We start from the raw sequence: 16,817 nt of genomic DNA on the forward strand, positions 1-16,817 counted from the left end.
CATTGAAAGGGTTTACATCGATTTGATTAAAGCAGTTTTAAAAGCTGTTCTGCATCCGAACCTCATACTCAAGTTAAAAGGTTCCCACGTGATATTAATTTTCTCGCTTAACTGCTATTTCTAGATTCAAAGCATTAAGCACTAGTATGCGCACTTCTCTTAGAGACAACGTTTAGCCTGTCTTTAATTTATCTGCTACAGATTGAGGATAATGGTTACCCAGATTATACCCAAGACGGCTGTGATCATGGGGCTCTGTCTACGCTGCGTCTATCACCAGGTTAGACCTCAATTCCTCGGGAGGAGATAGAGTTCCAGTCAGGGACAGCTCCTAAAGTATTTGTAGGGCGAGCTTGAAGGCTCCGTTATCGAAGTCTTCTCTCTGAAGCGAGTGTACCGCCTCAGCTGGAGCTGCAGGTTCTGACTCGAAACCCAGAACGTCCTTGCCAGTCGCGAGCAGCTTCTGTACCCGCTTGTTGATAGAATCGGGCTGTCAGCGAACTAGAATTCTCTCCTCTGGCGCCCTCTCCTGGTAACCAGCGGAGTTTCGCCTCACTTAATCCCCTCTTCCTAAAATTGCGAAAGCCCTGTCTGCCTGTCACATGCCGCTCGGGATCATATGTGAACTCGAATGCGGTGTCCCTTCATTTTCTCGTATTTCCTAGCTGCCCAGCCATGCAACATACAAAGTATGTTGTTACTTTGCTCTGGACGTGTTCGAGCATGGACGCTGTGCCAAATAGTAACCTACTGAATATAAATACCTTTCCTAATGGTGTGATGAAGTTTGTCTATTGGTCAGACTCTATTGTCAATTGAATCTTGCCAAACCTCATTTTTGCATCCAATTCGCTGAAATGTTTTTTTTCTTCTTTTTCTCCTGCCAGTATGCAAAGGGATTGTTCGACTGAAAGAAGAAAGTAACGTTCCCGGCACACTGAGGGATTCAGATGGGTGAGATCCACTATCTCTAACAAAAATTACAATTGCATTCACCTGACTTCCTGGGCACTACCAGAGCACCACTCACCTGGTTCCATTACCCTTCTGACACTCCACTAACCAGCTGTGGACAGTGTTCTTGAAGAGTCAGTGCTAGACAGTCATGAGACCAGTTGCAGCCTTGTCATAGCTGTGACGATCTTGCCATATTTCTTTACTTTCTCACCGTCTGCTGGCACACAGCCTGGTCCCAGCAAAGCTTTCTTGGCTGGTTTTAACTGTGCAGATGATCATTTGCATATATTTCACAGTAAGTATCATCTGGAAATACCGGTAATTGATGCTTATCTTGATCAAGCATCATTGTTTTTGTTTTTTTTACTGCACACTTTTATCAGAAATGTTAGTGTCATCTAAAAACAATTAGTCTGAGTTGATTATGCAGCTGCAGCTGAGCTTAAGGGCCAGTCAACACAAGAAGGGGTGTCCTTTATTTAAGGAAATTATTATTTCCTTATTTGTGGAATCTTCAGGCTAAAAATGTTCTCTCCTAGCCGGCGATACCTGTTTAGATGAGGGAGATTCTCTTTTTGCTTGTGGGCATCCAGATTTTAGGATAGTAGATTTTGCGTCGCTTTTGTCACATTCCGTTAATTAGGGATGCAGGGTGCAATTAATTAATTAAGTGCAAAGGGATCCACATCTCTATTGGTCTGTGTACTGTGTGTTAAATCAAAGATCAACTATTATTCCACTACCTCGGGCCTTGCAAATTATTTATTTTGTCGTATTCCGTACTGCCCTTACTGGAGATCACAGGTTTCAAATGGTATGAGGCTTTAGAATTAGTCAAAATGAAGCAACTTACTCCTATTAGGAAATATCAATGTGTCATTAGTATGCACTCACTTGCGAAAAACATCATCACCATTTCTGCAGTCTTCTTTTTATTGACGTTATTTAAATATGGTAAAGGTCAAGGGCTTGTGTATGCCATTATTTAAGAAACTAATCACAGATGTCCCCCAGTCTTAAAAATGAAATGTATCTAGCTTTTGCAAGAGGAGTGATTTATCAGCTATACCACAGAACTCCTGTGAGTTATCACCATGTGAACTGTGATCGAGGCAGTCTTTTATATGCTGTTCAACACCTACGTTTTGGTCTTAGAAAGGATGTAGGAAAATACATTGTCAGTTTAGTTAAAAGTTTACTGCACTTTAAAAGTATTATAACAATCCAGTTATTGCATCACTACAGTATGTCAAAGTACACAATCATAAGAGAAAAATGCTGATGAAACATACAAACACAGGGCACGGGTTGTCTGAATTTTCCTGGCTTGACAAGTTTATTACAGTAAGTGTGAAAAAAATGGTCATATGTGCTGTAAATTGTAGCACTGTTCTGTCTATATAATGTACATAAATGTATTCTGACATTTTAAGTATGATATGAAAAAAAAAAACACAGATTCCACGAAAAGGTGCCTTGTGTTTTTGTTATGGTATTGAAAACGTGTTGATGAAAAGATGTCAACAGCAGCAAAACCCTGCTTTAAAAGGGACACATCAATCAATAACATGACAGAAAAAAGACTTCTTTGCATTTATTTTCTTCCCTGCTTTACATCAATATCTTGTAAAAATCTTTGATTCACAGGAAACATGCACAGGTTCTAATTTGTTAAAGAAAGTAGGAATACTTAGTACAATCCGCTGCAGTGTGAAGCAGTGCCTACTTTTACAGTACATAAACAAGTTACAAAACATTGGACTAAACAGGTTGAAGAAACAATGAGGGAAACAAATTAATACTATAGTGGGGTTCCTTTTGGTTTTCCATCCAGCCATCGTCTTTCACAGAGTAAAAAAGGATAAAAAACGCCACAGCCCTTATCTGCTCACCTATCAGAATGGCGATGGCTCTATCGGTTATTGACTGGTGAAAAACAATGGATATCTTAGTGGGATGTAGAAAGAAAGACTGGCCTATCGAATGACTAATACTCCTGTGGCCGTGTGTCTTGCTCAAAGGAGAACACTTGTTTTACTAACGTCTTTTGGGATGAGAGGGATGATAAATGGAAAACAGAGCAGACCTTTCTTTTAAGCTTCTTCAATGCAAGACAGCTCCCCACAGCTGTAGTCACACATCACAAAGTGGCCAAAGGGCTCTGTCTTTCACTTGTTTAAAGAGTTCCTCCTCCATCTTTCCCAGACAGAGGTCAGTCTTGCAAAACACATTAATAAGAACACAATGCATTGTGCCTTTGAATTTTGGTCTCTGAAGAACCGGATAAGCTCCTTTTCTGCAAGGAAAAAACGCCTCTGCTCACGATCAGGTGAATTATTGGACCTTTGTTGTTTGTTAACAATCATTTGTCATCACTTTTATTTTATTGAGAAAATAACATTATAGAATATACAGTATAGGAAATTAAACATAATAAGAGAAAATCTCGGAAGAACAGGATATGCTTGTGATAAAAGAAGCAACACTGACCGAAATTGTGAATTAAACAAATGTGAGTCATATTGCTCTTGAATTACCGCTGATAAAGAGATTGGTTTTCCTTACACTGGGGAATATAAGATACACCCCATCTATCTTATGTACAGTATGCACAGTTAGAGACCAGACAACCTCCTGCTTTCAGGATGCTATACATAAGGGAATACTTCAATTTTAGAACTTTCAAGAGCATTTTCATGAATCTTATATCTCAATTGACACAATGTCAAAAACATACATCAGCAATATGACTAAATTAAGCAGAGTATTGGTGTAATGGCTTTGGTGTGTGACTTGCATGCTTGAGGTCAGGGATCAAACCCAGCTCCCAACCTGAGCATTCTTTCTGCAATTTCCCCACAGGGTCTATGAAGTATCTATCTTTTCTCAACAATGTAATGGTTGTATTTGATCATTTGTCGCTAGTATGAATAATTAGCGCAGGAAAGCACTAACAGGTTAATAAACAGTTAGTACTGTACTGATTTGTCTGACAACTACATGCAGCTGGAGTGCTCTAAGGATTCATTAACATAACATCACTTTATTGGCCCTATACAATTTCTTGCATAAGGACTTCATCTCTTCACAGACCCCAGCTTGCTCTCCATGAGACACAGACAGGGAGAGAAGCTTGGGGTCGGAGTGCAGGGTCAGCTATTGTACAGCTCCCCTGGAGCAGTTGGGGTTAAGGGCCTTGCTCAGGGGTCTATGGAGTAGGATCCCCCTGCCGGCTGTAGGATTTGAACCAGCAACCTTCCAGCCACAGGCACAGATCCTTAGCCACAGGGCCACCACTCCACCCCGTTAGAGCACTCCTCCACTCTGGCACCTTGTGCATCAGTCTTGTTTGTTGTTTTCAATTCCAAAAAGCATATAAATGTTATATTCAGAAAGCTATTGGTGCTACAGAGAAAAACAATATTGCCTTTAACATGTTGCAGGAGGGGCACCTCCTATATCCTGGTGGCCTTGGTGGCCATGGCCTATTTCCTCAGATGGCCTGAGACACACAGACACTGAGCATTCTGGTCTTCATATTTCAATATACAGAAATGTAATGCTTAAGTTTAATAACTCAGAAAATGTACCAAAATAATTTTGGTAATAAAATTATTTTTAAATTACCATAAAAATAAAAATGCATTACAAGAGTTACCTGCATATATTTGATACACTGCAGTATATTTTAGGTAAAGATTTATAATTATACTTGTTTAGTTTTCACTAAATATAACCTGTGAGTATTATGATAAAAAATAACAGTTTCTTATACTATAGTAGACAGGGGCCTATTGCAAAAAAATTAGATTATCTCCTATTAATTATCCTCAAAATAGATGGATAAAGATACAGTCAGTAAATATACACTAAGTGGTCATTATGTTTAGGAAGCAACAAATCAGTAAATATAACCATTTACAGAAACTGAGTCAAAGAGATATTCTTGGAAAACAGACATTTGTTGGAAAATGTGAAACTGTAGGCCTTTATTTTTCCACAAGCACAGCTACAGTGTTTTGAGTACATTCATTATGATTGTAGCATTACTGGAAGTCAACCGTTAATCCATACTCACGCCAAGGATGTGTGAAAGACAAATTCTTACAAGGCTGACCTAATAACATTAATGAATGAGCCAGAATGGAGAATTAGGGCTTTTGCAGGTTCAGGCGACATTTACATCAAAAGAAAATGGGCCATACCTTATTAGATTCAGTTTTTATTTTCCTGCTTTTTTCCTAATCCTGCACACAGCATGTGTATGTCTTTGTTTTGTATTTAGTGGCTTCATTAATCTTCTAATAACAGAAATGAGCATTATTATTTTATCCCTATTATTGCAGTCCTTTCATTATTCCTTTAATGAATCCATAAATAAAGCAAAACTCCATGTGGTCAAATTAAATCTATAACCTTTATTATTGATGCGTTTGATGCATAAAATAATCCCACAAAAAATTGTAAAAATAATAATTTATACTGCCATCTAATTAACTCTGTAAATTAATTTGCAACAAAAACAGGTTGAAATCAATTTTATATATTCAAAAAGATTGTTAACCAGATTGTTAATGTGTTGAGAACTACATTTGATGGATGGCAGGACAGAAATAATAATCTGACAAAGTCATTGCAATAGACTGATTAAAAATTAATGATAAATGTGTGAAACCAACTTCTCCTTGAGAGCACAGAAGACAATTAGTACCATTATTTTTGTTGTTGTTCATGTTATTAAAATCTGAAATCTGAAAAATGAGCCTTGAGTCAACAGAACATGTATGGTTTCAAATTAGGTCAAAATGATGAATATTGCTCTAGTATGGAGGTACAGAGGTAACACTGATTGCATTTTCATATTTCAAATCAAAACTTAATGGCTGCATTATGCAGTCATTAAAAATAGTGTATAAATATAAACATATAAATTATACATAAAAATGTGTATCTTTGGTTTTACTCACTCAGCTCTTACAGTAGTATTTACTATTAAAATAGGTCTGCATACCAGGAAGAAAATTAATTTAGCGATTGAAAAGTGCCTGAGCCAAGTGATAGTTGTATTGTGTGTATGGCTGTTGAGGATGTGTATTCCTCCACTGAGTCTGTGGACTGGGCAGAATATGTTCAATAAAAATAAATAATTCCTTACACTTATGTACAGTAGCAATTTTCTGGACACTCCACTCAGTGCTTCACAGGTAATGGGGCTCCCCTCCACCCCCACCAGTGTGTAGCCCCACCTGGATGATATTTCGCCACCCAGAGTGTGCCAGTACAATTACCCACACCAGCTCTCAGTGGGGAGGAGAACAGAGTGATGAAGCCAGTTCAGAGATGGGGAATTATTTGGAGGCCACGACTGGTAAAGGCCAGGGGGAAATTTTGGCCAGAACATCAGGGTCACAAACACCCCTACTCTTTTCAAGAAACGCCCTGGGATTTTTAATGACCACAGAGAATCAGGACCCCAGTTAGGGTTAGATCTCATAGAGAATCAGGACCTTGATTAGTTGCTTCTCTCCCAAAGGACACTGCCTTTTTACAGTATAGCTCCTCTAGAATATACTGAGACAATAGGACCCACACAGACCTCAGGTTGAGTGCCCCCTACTGGTCCCACTAACACCTCTTCCAGCAGTAATCCACAGGAGCAAAGAGGGCCTGCACTGATTCCCCAACTATAGAGATAAAACGTGGACCATGACCTGAAGCTGTTAAGATTGAGCAGTGGGAGGTGACAGCAGGGGGGCGTGTTGGGAAGGGCATGTGATGCTTGTTCGTTAGCGCCAGTGATGCCCTTTCTTGAGCCCAGTTAGAGTCTGTATTGTCGCCTTGTTGGGGAGGGGTTTTCAGGAGTGGCTATCTTTGGTGGATTAAATATATCCCCATGTAGTGGCAGGTGAAGAGAAGTTTAGACCTCTTTGAGCATTTTGTGGGTTATTGTCATCAAATGTGGGGAGGGGTGATGTTTGCTGTGACAGGGAGCCAGGGCATTGGGGTGGAGCGCAGAGTCCCAGTCATGATGTGCAGGGTGGCTGGTGTGCTGGATGTTTACTCTGATCTTGACCAGACAGGCTATTCTGCTCCTGAGAAAGTGCCAGGGCTGAGGTCCAGAGAGTGGAAGGGACAGTGCCCTATGTTAGACAAGTACTGTACGTACGTTTGGAGATCAAACTGTTCTTTGTTTTGACCTTGGCCGCCCTTTAACTACTCCTGGAACGTAAGTGTCCTGTCCAGGGTCACTCTAAGGTGGGTTGAAGTAGGATGGTGCTGCAGTTTCGGATTGTTGAGCAGAATGTTGAGCTTTTTTGTAGCTTTTGCTACAGAAACGTTTGACACGAGTTTTGACACGCATTCTGATTGGCTGCATCTGTATAGTACAGAAGTCAATTCTATTGAGCTGCAGACATAAATTTTAGTTCCATACAGTATGTTTTTCCTTGGGATTTTAAATATAACTTCTTATAAATTCATGAGCTCGAGTTTCCTCCCACAGTCCAAAGATAAACTGGTAGTTTCATTGGCTTCGGGGAAAACTGGCCCTGGTGAGAGTGTGTGTATGGTTGTGGCTGTGTGTACTCTGCAGTGGACTGGCGCCCCATTCAGGGGGTATCCTGACGTGCGCCCACTGCTAGCTGGGTTTGGCTCAGGTTCCTCCAAGACCCTGTGCTGGATGAAAAGGTTAGTAAATGGATGGATGAATTTAGGTCATTCATACACAAAACTGCAACAGAAATCTTGGGCCCAATGCATCAGCTTCTGGCCTTGTGCATCGGGCAGGTTCTTATGCAGTAGGCTGATCATGTCAGTAACATGCGTCCTCTTCTGCTGTGAAACATACTGTATCAGACTGTTACAGTTATGGATTGGGAAGTGGCTATTGGTCTAAGGGACCAATAATCTAAGGGACAATGGTCAGCACCTGGCACTTGCTCTTTTCACCAAAGCTGTGCCAGATTTAAAAAAAAACATCCGCCTCTAATTATACCAATGGCTCAGGTATATTCTTGGCCAAACCGTTTACAAATGTGGGGTTATGATTATTTATTTTAATTATTGATTAATCTGGTTGGGCTATTTCTGAAATTCGCTTTTTTCATAATCCCCTATGTGTAACAATGCTGTATATACAAGAAGTATTCACCAAACATCGGTTGGAGTGGCACCAGGAGTACTATGGATGATGATGATTCAATTTTATTAAAAATTGAGAGGAGTTTTACGGACAGATTTGACTCTCCTCTCACAATTCTTTAATGTCATACTTTCAATTACATCGTGAAATATAATTGTTAAAAACAGTTTTTGGTACAAGAAATGTTTACTATTTCAGAATCCACAAACTTTTATGCCCAAATTCTACAACAAAATAAATCTGTAAGTACAAGATTTCAGTAAGAAAAGAAAGCAATAGATGATAGGTCTTTTAATTTCTTTGGAATCCAGGTTTAATTTGTAGTGGATGTTTAATTTCCAGCATTTAAGGTGAATTTACAAGACTGATTAAACATATTGCCTTTGTCAAGCATAGAAAAATATATTCGAAATTCTACTGCCTATTTATAGCAAGAGAATGCCACCTAGTGTCTGTTGTTAAGCTAGCAGAACGGCTGCAAAGCTGTATAACTTGATCAGCTCAAGGGTCCTTTAACAAAACATTACAATATTAATATTAATTGAAAACAAACATTGAACATTAAACATTTAATTATACATAACTTATACCTTATAAAACTAATTCAGTATCTAAATAGATGGGTTAGTCATTCAAAACAAAAACAAATATTAGGTCACAGGCATATAGGTACAAATTGCTAAGTTGGCCTCTCAAAATCTATGTTCATGATATACTTAGGTAATCAATATATGAACAGTTTACCTAATTTAGTCTCACATTTGTCTTTGTAGAGGTCACAATCTAAATGATGTATTGTTTCGTTTCTCCCCTGCTGCAGTGATGACACTGCTACAATTTAGTGTCATCACAAACGGAAACTGTAGAGATCTGATCATTCTCTCACCTGCCGTGAGTGCATTTTAAACAGACATCTGTTGTATGTGATGTTTCAGAAATAACTGAAAGGAGAAGATATCGTTGTCAAAAACAGCCACTGTGCCACGTCTGGAAGCTTTTTCTCTAGTTCTAATATGTATCCAATGGTTACTCAAACACCCATTATTGGTAATAACATACTGTAGGTGACCAGAGCTGTACTCAAACTATAAAAACTCTCTGTAACACTGCTTGAAGGGAGGGCACTCTGGGCGTTACACCTTGTGTGTGTCTTCTTCCAGTGGTCTCCATCTTCTTCATCACAAATTAAAACTCATCTCAAACCTCCACTGAATTGCACTATGATGTGTTGCATCTCCACAAAATTAATTGTAATACTGCTCAGAATATTAAGCATACTACCTACATACCTACCTACTAGTATATTAATCATATTACCTCTTTTTCTTCGGTTCACTTATTAAATATGTTGTTTATGTAATAATAATTCCTTATATTAACATACTATAGGACATTTCCGGACACTCCCCACCACCACCAGTGTGTAGCTCCACCTGGATGGTACTTCGGCAGCCAGAGTGCACCAGTACACTCTCACACACCAGCTCTCAGTGGGGAGGAGAACAGAGTAATGAAGCCAGTTCAGAGATGGGGATTATTAGGAGGCCATAATGGCCAAGACCAGAGGTAAAACTGGCCAGGACATCAAGGTAACATCCCTACTCTTTTCAGGAAACACCCTGGGATCTTATATGACCACAGAGATTCAGGACTTTGGTTTTATGTCTGATCCAAAGGACGGCGTCTTTTTTATAGCGTCCCCATCACTATACAGGGGCATTAGGACCCACACAGGCTGCAGGGAGAGCGATCCCTACATGCCCCACTAACACCTCTTCCTGCAGCAGCCTTAGTTAGAGACTTCCAGTTTAAAGAACACCTACAAAATGACAGCGAAGGTGAGCAGCAAGGCAAGTGCTGCTCAGAGTTTCACAAAAATACCAATTTTGTGTTTGTCCCCACTGAGTAAATTTATAGGATTTGCATTCAATCTCGCATCAATATTTGCTATTGACGTAGGATACAGAAAATCTGCTTGTGAGCTATAAAATGGCACAGCTGCTTATCCCTGTATACTGCTGGTAGATTACTTTATGCAACACTGCAAGTATGTCAGTCTCAAACAAACACACTACTGTCAGTTTGATAAGCATGTACAGCATGTCATATATTCTGTTATTTTGAGGGTGTTTCACAATTTGGAGCATCAATGAAGATCACAGAAAGGCCAGCCTCCTCATGTCACTGTCTTCTTGGTTATCTGATGTCTGTACTTGCCTGAGAGGTAAACCTGAATCCTGGGCCGGGTCCTGCTGAACATGATCAGCAGTTCACTCCTGTCTCCGTCTGTGAATGAGGTAACCGTCTCCTAGAAGAGAAATCCATCACACTGTTGCAAAGTCCATTACATTGAACTCATTTAACATTACAAGTGATCATTGTAGCCACTTATGAAATCCAGGTTTGGTCAAGCTTTGCAATTGTAACTTTTTTCAAACCCTGAATCATGTGAAAGTCCTTTGGGACTCACAATAGAAACCAGAAGGTGTGTACTGAGGGTCACTTAGGTGGAAGAGGGTTGCTCTTGTAGGTGAGAGATAACAACCAACGCATACCACTTCAGTTTTCATCTGCAGTGGGAATTGACTGGATTCCTATAACTATGATCTTATCTACAGATACAGTCATTCAGAATGCTCGTTACAATTCTTGTCCACGGCAAGCTTGCCAGAGCATACCACACTATGACTATGAGGTAGCACTTGTCATGCATTAGATGTTTTTGAAACAGTAGCTGAACTTAATCTGTTGAACTACTTCTTTAAATCCACTTAATAGTCAATATTAATATAGTATTTTGTAAATGAAGGGACATTTTGGTACAGTAGCTGAAAATAAAAATAACCAGTTTAATAATGTCTCTTATTAACAACTTAAATTAACAACACTAATTTATTTATATATTCTGGTGGTAGTAGCTAAAATAAAAAAAATAGGTACACAATGTAGCAGAGCTAGTTCAGACACGATGACATAATCGCCCTCCCTGCACATAGCAGGGACCTCAGCTGCCTGGGCTGAAGGAGGTCTCCGGCTGGCTCCCTGTTGCATTATGCTGGAGACCCGGGTTCGTGCCCCAGGTGTTGCAGGGCAAAACGAGCTCTGTGGAGCGGCGGAAAGCACGAGCCCACGTGAAACCGCAACAGTCACAACAACAGTATTCCACCTTCTTCCTTATTCTTAAACATTTTCTGCATTGAATTGTTTAACTTGATTACTTGCTGTAGTTATTTTGAGAAAGTTTTGGAGTGCTATTTTTAACAACATTGTCCATGAACACTTGCTGTCATTATGGTTGTGATGGAAAATGAAACGCTAATCAGAGTTATTCAGTTATACTGGTCATTCAGTGGTAGAATTCTTGCCTTTCATGCAGGAGGTCTGGATTTAAGTCCCAGCCAATGTGCAAGTTGTACTTTTAACAAATTGTCCCTTGGGTATAAGAAATACTTTTTCTAATAATAAAATATAACAAACAATATGCATACTACGTATATTGTCATTTTATTAATTTTATATATCACAGTATGTTAAATATTAAAATATTCTTAACAATAAATGAAGTAATAACATGAATGAACCCCGAGAACAACAAACTCCAGGATGCTGGGATAGAGTAAGGGAACATAAAGATGCCATTAAACAGGAATTGTAATGGAGGTTTATGTGTATAATTGCTTTTAAATACTAATTTTTAAAGCCACTATGTATATCTTTATAATTATAAAATTATAGCTACTGGGCTGGTAGCAAAAACAGATACCAATCTACACACACAGATATTAAACTGAGGAGTCACATGATTTGCATACACCTCCACATGGAGTGGGATGGTATTTAGCCAATAGCAAGGATTATATTAACAGGAAATCCCTATAACACTTATGGTGGGGTGTGCATCTCTCCTTTCACTAGAAGCTCACTCATTGGGTGGAAATCAAGAGATAGGAAGTATATAGCCTAATAGCCTAATCTATATATAATATATAACCCATATGCTCCCAGTGGTTGTTCTCAAAATGTTCCCAGATGTTCTCAAACTGTTTCATGTGTTAGCAAATGTTTCTAATGTTCCTAATTGTTCCCAGCATTTACAACTCTTCTCACATGTTCCCAAATATTTTCTAATCTTCCCAACTTCCCCAGATATTCAATATTCTCCCAAATGTTCCTGGATGTTCCCAGTTATCCCAAATATTCCCTAATGTTCCCATATAGTCTCAAATGGTCCCAAGTGTTCCCTAATGATCCTAAATGTTCCCAGTTTACCCAAATGTTAGGTCTAAAAAGTATACAAAAGATCACATGACTTCTGCCACAAAGCATTAGAGAGTTCAAGCAATAAAAGAACAAATGCGAAGGCTCTGCAGTGAGAGAGCCGGGCTAAAGCACGACAGTAGCGGGTGTGAGACGCTACTAGCCGGGGTAATGTTAGAAGAGCGTGCCGGCGTGTTCAGTATGAGTGAACAAAGGCTTGATGAGCCGCTGTAGTAACCCTGTGAGGGGGTGGAGAAGAACGACAATTCCGCAGGGGATTGTGGACAGGAATAGCGTGCGAGGAAAAGTCTAAAGGTCATGTGACCTCTGCTAGTATACATACATAAGGTCACATGACTTCTGCTATGTTTCTGTGATGCGTGTGGAAGGTCACATGACCTCTGCTGCAATGGGTATAAAAGGTCACATCACCTCTGCTGAAACACATGCAAAAGGTCTCACGACCTCTTGGGGACTCGGCAGAGATATTATACTAAGAATTCCATAACCTCTGCTGCACCCCAGAGGTAGGATGACCTTTGCTGCAATGTGTACTAAAAGTCATGAAATGCACTAAAGATCACGGGACCTGGACTGCTTACCAGATGTCATGTGTCCTCTAGGGCAGTGGTCGGCAATCTTCTTAGAGCAAAGGCCACAAAAAAATGTTTACTTACCTTGCTGGGATACCTGAGTGAATTCCTCTATCTAGCCGATAAACTCGCCGACTGGGAATAGGTCGCGTTTCTCCGGGCACATCTCCTCCGTGACCTCCGGCATACACTGCTTAAACTCACCGTCCGTGAAGGGATTGCCAACTGCTGCTAGAAGCTGTGATACTCGATAACTAGCTCAGGTAGCCGCAACATTTTCTACGACTTTTCTTTGGAACAGTTTTTGCTGCTTTTTGTGACTTTTTCAACTGTTCTAATTTTTCCCTCCATCCATCTCCTGTGTATTCCGAATGTAGCCTGATGTTTTGTCTCGTGACGCCTTTTTGTGTTGTATTATTTAATCACGACGATTGTTTCCTGACAGATAAGACGCATTACCCTTTCTTTCCAAGGGACACACAAGTAAGTACTCTTCTGACCATTTGTCGTTACATTTTCGACCCTCTGCATCGATCTTTCTTTTTGTCAGCATGGTAGGAATAACATACAGTTAGAATCAGTTATAACTTTTAGAACCGTTTGAAATCATTACCTGCTTTCAAACAAAATAGCAAATAGACGTCAATTGGGTGACTGAGCCAATCACAGTAGGCAACAAAAGTCCAAATGTATTCACAGTAAGAATCAGTTGTAGCACAGAGGAGTATGTAACCTAGGCTTAAGCTGACATCTGATAGGCTAAAAGTAAAATGCATTGTGCAATACAGTACAGTAGGTGTTGTTCTGCAATTGACCGTTAGTGCTGAGAGAGCAGCAGAGCTAACTGTCACAATTGTAGTCCCTCCCCCTTAAGGGCGCTCCGGCTCCTTCACTTTTTAGTTGATTTTGTGCACCTGCTCCCTGTTCCAGCCCACCTTTAAAAGCCAGACGCTCACTCTGTCCTGGGCTCTGCACTGGAACTCGGACGCCCGGAGGCTCGCCTACCACCGAGTCGCCCTACGTCCGCGGCTCAGGTGGCATTCGCCTCCTAGGTGTCCTGAACCAGCCGAGCCCGGGACCTGGAGCGCCTGGTTCCATTCCTCCTTTCTTCCTCCCAACCCTTCGCCGGATTCCGCTCCGGTTTTTAACTTTGTTTTGTTCATCTTGGATTTATCAACCGACTCTGGACCTTCGCCTCTGGACCTCCCTTTGGACTCCCTTTTGGACTGTTCGCCTGGACCACGCCCCCAGGAGCATCTTCGTCACACACCCCCAGTTCGTCTACCAGCCCAGTTCCTCGTCTCCCCCCTGTGTGTTTGTTCACTCCCTTCCGGGTTGTTTCGTCTGCATAGGGTCCTGAAAGATGCTTCGTAACACTAACAAGAAGAGGCCACTGGTGGAAGATTTTCAATATCTGATGCAAAAAGTAACCCCCAAGATTCAAACAGTAGGGAGCTGCAGCCACTCAGAGAAGTTCAGCGGGCGGGATTTGGCCCACGGGCCGTAGTTTGTCGACCCCTGCCCTAGGGCGTCCCAGTGATCACATGACCTCTACTGCAATGCTAAAGACTGAACTACGTTAATCATCACTTCACCTCTTCACATGCAGACAGGAAACACCTCAAGCAAAATTCATTGTTTTTAGGTTTTCCTTGAGGTGACCTTTGGTGAGGTGATCCGAATGGCAAACTTTATAGATTTTATAACCTGCTTTATAACCTGCTCCTAGATTCTATTAATAAGGTAGCTACTATCTTATCCGATTATCTGCAAACACATTTAAGACAAGACTTGTCAGAATAGAGTGATGCAGAAAATGTGTTTTTACTGCTTTTATTGCTAGAAGTTGTAGAGGAGCCTGATTATGCTGTTGCTTTCTTAACAACAAATACTTTATGTAGTATATATAAATTATAAGAATATTGAGATCTTTTACTAAAACTTCTCCTGTGCAGGAAGAAAGAGTGTAACTTTCCCTCTCCAGATGAAAGTATGACATCAAGGTCTCCCACAGTCCTGGTTTCAACCAGGACAAAGCTTACTTTTTTTTCCATAATTAGTTTGAAAATCCAGTGTGCATTCTGTTTTCCAGACACAAATCGAAAGCTTTTAAATAAGGCAAGCTTACATGCTAATTTGCTTAATAAAATGGTGATTTGACTTGTAAAACAGCAACTCAATGTGTTGACTCAGTGAAAAGACTGAACAAGGAGAATAAAAATACAGTATTTACCCCAATACCACACACATAAGTTCACTTCAAACACAGATCATCTTCTGAAAATATACATTCACATCCTGACAACAAAAAAATGTGATTGCCTGGTTAGCAAGAAACTGCTGAGTCACCATCCCTGTAGTCTTCTTAACCTGATGAGTCATTATGAGCTTCATTCTCGTTTCCATGGAATTAACATTCTCTGAGCCTTTGAAGGCTTAAATGTCACATGGCCACTTCAACGCACTTGCAGAATCATTTCTAACGTAGCAGATATGTTTGAAACTCCCAAGGGGCTTCGCCCCTCCGCCCCTGGCCCAGAAAGAGAAGCCGGGCAGAGGCCAGTGAGAGCAACATGACCTTTCAGGCGGGAGCTGACTCCTGACCACCCTCAAAGGCACAGGAGGGGCATGAGAGGGGAGTGCGAGACACGGGGAAGGGGCACGACTGCGAGGCGGAGAGCACGAGCCGACCTTCATTCAGACCAGCCTCCAGCCGGGCAGGAGCACAGAGACAGACTGGTGTGAGAGGAAGGCGACCGCGCCGGAGAGACCACAGGCATCGTGAGTACCCTTCCTGCACCTCGACTTTGACCAGCCATTTCGCGTCGACGCCTCAGACCTCGGTCAGATGCAGCACAGGCGCCGAGCCCGAACGAATGGCTTCAGCTCGTCTGCTGGCGTGCATACAGTCCGTGCAGGAGCAAGCGGCCAGGGCAGACCGTGTGCTCTAGAAGAACCCTCACCTGTGCTTGGCGCTGTTGAGCGACACTTGCATGACACTTGCAGAGAACAAAACGAATGAACTGTCTGCGTGCCCATCTCTCCCTGGTTACACGGCTTCCTTGTGTCTGAAACAGAAGTGAGCCCCAGGATAAGACGCCTGCCTGTGAAAATCCAAGCGGTTTACCTGGCTCCTGTTGCAAGACGGCCAGGGTGGGCATCCAACCTGATCTGCGGAGGATTGTTGGTGGGGGGGGAGACCAGAACAACCTGCAAGCCCTCCCCCCACCTCCACTGAAAGACGGGGAATATCACACAGAGGAACGACAAAATCACGTCCCGTCACACCAGCTGCTCCCCTGATGTCGGTTCTGCATTTCTGCTCTCAGCAGCTCAGCCCGGCAGGGCTCCTCTGCCGTCCAGCAATCAACAAGGAAACCGGAGCTTGCCAGGAAGCGTGTGCAGAAGTGAATTGTATGTATATAGCTTTTCCTACCAAAGAACCTCAAAACACTTTATATATGCGAGGGGAGCTACTTCACCCACCCCTGAATTGAAGGCCCACCTGGGTGACACACAGCAGATAAGGAGGACGAGAGAGAAACCACTTCACCAGTTGGATTAAAGGTGAACTTTAGGAAGGAAAGACTGTTCAAGCCCTCCTTCAGGACAGGATCCCCAGTCCCCATACTGATCCATTGGTTCAGTTGACCTATTGCCTGTGGGCATGAATCGTGGGGCTGTGCCAACGCCAGCTATCAACTCTCAGCCTACATCACGGGCTAAGCCTCAGGGGTCGCAAGGTCAATGTGAGCAGCTAGGAGACACAGGGGAGAGGCAGCCATGCCAGCCAGGGACTGTCTACACCTCCTTGCCTCATGGGCCGGGACTGGAGGGCACGGAGGTCACCCACCCAGCATGCAAGCGAC

This window comes from Lepisosteus platostomus, chromosome 13 (assembly GCF_059453375.1).
Source record: "Lepisosteus platostomus isolate fLepPlt1 chromosome 13, fLepPlt1.hap1, whole genome shotgun sequence".
NCBI classification, from domain to species: domain Eukaryota; kingdom Metazoa; phylum Chordata; class Actinopteri; order Semionotiformes; family Lepisosteidae; genus Lepisosteus; species Lepisosteus platostomus.